Source organism: Sinocyclocheilus grahami, unplaced genomic scaffold, assembly GCF_001515645.1.
Source record: "Sinocyclocheilus grahami isolate Dianchi unplaced genomic scaffold, SAMN03320097.WGS_v1.1 scaffold1198.1, whole genome shotgun sequence".
Lineage (NCBI taxonomy): Eukaryota > Metazoa > Chordata > Actinopteri > Cypriniformes > Cyprinidae > Sinocyclocheilus > Sinocyclocheilus grahami.
In genome coordinates, this window is record NW_015506377.1 from 25,902 (window position 1) to 30,691 (window position 4,790).

At 36.6% G+C, this 4,790-nt stretch overlaps 1 protein-coding gene across 2 annotated transcripts in view; it reads right to left on the minus strand.

Annotated features, from left to right (window-relative positions):
• LOC107567930 (nucleolar protein 11-like) overlaps window positions 1-4,790 on the minus strand; it is a 59,017-nt gene that overhangs the window by 17,374 nt on the left and 36,853 nt on the right. The window lies entirely within an intron of this gene.

A 4,790-nucleotide genomic window follows, 5' to 3' on the forward strand; every position in this document is an offset into this window, starting at 1 on the left:
AAAAAAAAAAAAAAAAAAAAAAATCAATATACACATTTTACATTAAGTAGTAATGCTTTTTGTTTGTTTGTTTGGCACAAGGATTTGCAACTTTTAGCATAGTGCACTTTTTTCTATTTAAAAACTGGGCCATAGTCCCAAATACAGTATACTTGTATATATATTGTAAGAAGTTGATGTTATATTAAATGTAAGTTATTTGAAATCTGATAACCCATGTTATCCAAGCATTACATTTGCTTTAAATGTTTCAAAATCCTAAAAGTTTATTTTCAATTTCATTACAAGACTTCCAATTTGACCCTATACAACTTTATTTGTAGGGGTGGGAATCTTTAGGCAACTCAAAAACCAATCCCAATTTTGGGAATCGCTATCAGATTTTTGAGTCTTGATCTACATTTTTATTAGGGTTGCCATATTTTTCTAGTCCAGGGGTTTTCAAACGTTTTGGGGCCAGGGACCCCTTACAGGAGAGACAATTTTCCAAGGACCCCTTCATAATTATAACAGTGATTAAGCATATGCTTACTACAATTTGTACTCTTACATGGCATTTGAACTTCCGTTAAAATGTTCCTGGATTCTAATTTAAAGGGTTAATTATATTTTAGTAATCTTAAAAACATGTCTCGCTCGCAGTGTTTACTGTCCCCACCAGCGGCAGTAGAAGAGAGCATGCCTTCAGCACAGCTGGAAGAGTTATAGAAGAAAGGAGGACTGGATTAAAACTGGGGCTGCCCCGACTAAATATTTTTCTAGTTGGCTAATTATTCAAATAATAAATGATAATGAGCCTTTAATAGATAGCTATTCTTTTCCGAGTTCAAGCACATGCATAAAAAGCTTGCCGCAAAGCACCAGCAAAAGACATCACTATGAATAAGTCGGGAAAAAACAGTAAGGAGATATTTTTATTATTGATTAATAAACTAGTGTTCTCTGCTGAGATGGGGAGTCAGTGTCGGCTTCATTTTTGCCTCTTGACACTGACTTGCCATCTCCGCAGTAAAGGCTACAGTGGACGTAGCCTTAGAATGAATTACATAATGATACACTTTTTGTTTAGATTTTAACTGTTTCTTTTTAAAGCAGACATTTCAAGCTTTCTATAGATATATTTCTTCATGTCTGTTAGGAAAATAGCACACTGAGTTTAGTTACATTTTTGTAACGCCCTCCAGACCAGGAGACAGAGATGGCGCATCTTGTTTGTTTTCTTTATTTTACAAAAGTACAACGTTTTGTTGATATTGTGAGTGTACACAAATAAAAGTAGACCATTTACAGTGTAGAATGTTGTATTGCTCTTATCTATATGAGCAAAAATGACGGCGTATTTTAAGTTGTTTCCAGTGTTATTAGGAGGAAAATGCCAGTGATCGCGCCGGCACCTTCATGTCCTGCATTAAGCGCGCTTTAGCTTCCACGCTCCGCACAAATGATTGGATATGTGCCTAATAGCACACATTTCGGTTAAATGTTTAATCTAACGTTGTTTAATGATAATCAAAGTTCAAACAGCGTGGCGTTGCGATCTCACTAGCGCTGAAGCGTTCACTCGCTGATGAGTCTTGCTCATACGATTGATGCGACACCAAACAGCACTGTGAAATCCAGTGAGAAGCGCTTGAATTCAGCAAAGATCACAAATAACGGTGTTTAAAGCCAGAGGATGCAGCGCTGACTAACAGGAGAAACACTGTGCGCAATGATACAGTCACAGAAGGCTTTTTAATCTACAAATCGCCATCATTTACCATAGATTTACTGTAGTAATACTAACTGCACCATGGTATTGTGTCAGAAATGTGGGTTCATGTTGTATTTTATCATATTATAATGTAGACATGTATTAAAGGAGGAGTAAAGGAATATAATTATAGTATTTTTTGTGATTAAGCTATAGCGTTTATGCTAAATGTATTTAGACTACTGTTTTAAGGCTCAAGTACCTAGAAGCCATATTACATTTTTACCATGGTATTGATGTGCTAGATTTCTGGTTTTAACTGATTATCATGATCTAAATGTATGCTACTATGGAAGACCAATGTTTAATTAAAAAATAAAAAAACAATTTTTTACAGATATTATTGATATTGATAATGAACACAAATCTCTACATCCTAACTCAAGCTACTATCAAATGTGTATTTCTAAGAGACAAAAATTAAAGAATTTTTTTGAAAACACATAAAAATATTATTTTTTTCTATTAAGATATTTATTTCAAGGAAAAATTACTGGAAAAGTAAAGAATTTAAAAAAAAAAGTGTTTGTCATGTTCTGACCATAAAGAATAGTTTAAAACCACAATTAACCATATGGTTTTTTACAGCTTTCACATTGGAGCAAAAATCTGCCTTTAAAATTTAAATAAATAAATGTAACATTTATCGTGTTAATTATCGATATCAACTGATATGAAAAAAATTAGTGAATTTTTTTTGGCCATATCGCCCAGCCCTACTTTATTTTTTTATAAAATTAACTTTATACATTTTTTTTTAAAGAAATAACCACTTTGATATTAAAAACAAAACTGAACTTTAATAGCTGCAATAGGTAGTGTAATGGGGGAGGCTTTAGTCGGACTCAGGCCGAGAATCCTGATATTCTGACATTCATTTATACAGCAAATTCCATTTTGACTAGTTTCCGCAAATGCATTTGCGTTTTGCGCATCATGAAATCATAAGCCTAAATTTATTTCACGGACCCCATGACTATGTGTGACGGAGCATCACTTTGAGAACCCCTGTTCTAGTCAACTAGTATTGGTTCATTTATTAGTCCACTAATTGCATGTTTATGCATGCAAGGTGAAAGTTTAATTAATCAACTAGTATTTTCTGAGTCAGTGTCAGCTGCAAAGATGAAGTTGATGATGCCGACTCACCATCTACACAGTACAGTGGATGTGCCTTTAGAAAGAAATCCACCTTTAGGCTATGTTCACACTTGGCGTCTTTTTTGAAGCTGCCAGTGTCTATTTTACATTATAATACTCTGGAGTAAACAGTGTTTTCAAAAAAGTCCTGTGCCTCGGTTGCTATTTTTAACCAAAACGCTGCAAGCTTTTTTTTGTTTGTTTTTTCAAAAAAGATGCCACGTGTGAACATGCTCTTAGTATGGATAACATGAGGAGAGAGGTTTGTTTTCAACAGGTTTGTTGAATTGGTTCATTTAAAAAGTAGGCATTTCAAGCTTTCAAAAAATATAATTCTCATGTCTGTAGGAAAGTATCCTGAGTTTCAGGTCATTTTTGAGACACGCTCCAGTTCACCAAGACCTAGATGGCAGAAAACGCATCCTGTTTGTTTTCTTTATTTTACAAAGGCACAATGTTTTGTTAATATTGTTAGTGTACACAATAATAGACCCTTCACAGTTTTGGATGCTGTATTACTCTTATCTGCATGAGCAAAGTATTTTGGCTTTCTGCATAAGAGCACATTTCAGCCTCCATTCAGCTTCCAGTATGAACGAAACATACATCACATGTGTTTATAGCACTCAATAATGCTCACCAGTGTTGGGCTAGTTACTCTAAGAATGTATTACTCATTACTAGTTACTCCTTTCAAAAGTAATATTGTTACTAGTGGTCGACCGGTATACACTGAACAAAATTATGAACGCAACACTTTTGTTTATGACTCCATTTTTCTTGAGCTTAACTCAAAGATCTAAGACTTTTTCTGTGTACACAAAAGGCCTATTTCTCTCAAATATTGTTCACAAATCTGTCTAAATCTGTGTTAGTGAGCACTTCTCCTTTGCCGAGATAATCCATCCACCTCACAGGTGAGGCCTATCAAGATGCTGATTAGACAGCATGATTATTGCATAGGTGTGCCTTAGGCTGGCCACAATAAAAGGCCACTCTAAAATGTGCAGTTTTACTGTATAGGGGGGTCCGGGGGGGTCCGAAAACCAGTCAGTGACTCAAGTCGGTTACGACAACGAACCGCAGTCAGGTCGAGACCCCGATGAGGACTATGAGCATGCAGATGAGCTTCCCTGAGACATTTTCTGACAGTTTGTGCAGAAATTCTTTGGTTATGCAAACCGATTGTTGCAGCAGCTGTCCGGGTGGCTGGTCTCAGACTATCTTGGAGGTGCAGATGCTGGATGTGGAGGTCCTGGGCTGGTGTGGTTACACGTGGTCTGCGGTTGTGAGGCCGGTTGGATGTACTACCAAATTCTCTGAAATGCCTTTGGCTTATGGTAGAGAAATGAACATTTAATTAACGGCCAACAGCTCTGGTGGACATTCCTGCAGTCAGCATGCCAATTGTGCTGTGTGATAAAACTGCACATTTTAGAGTGGTCCTTTATTGTGGCCAGCCTAAGGCACACCTGTGCAATAATCATGCCGTCTAATCAGCATCTTGATATGCCACACCTGTGAGGTGGATGGATTATCTCGGCACCACTAACACAGATTTAGACAGATTTGTGAACAATATTTGAGATAAATAGGCCTTTTGTGTACATAGAAAAAGTCTTGGATATATCGCCAAGGCATTTTTCAAATATCGGCATTGGCCGATAAGTTTTTCTGTTTGGCTGATGCGTTAGTGGCGGCACTTATTTTGACGGCACACCAGACTTTTATTTTGACGGCGCTGAGAACGGTAGCGCCTAAACACACAGTGCTCACATTCTCCCGCTTGTTTGCTGTCATCGTTAACAGTTCTGTCCACGGACAGAAGTCTGTCTAATAATCAGATAGAACTGTTAAAGGAATTAAAATGTATACAAAAAAGTATTATAACGATTGC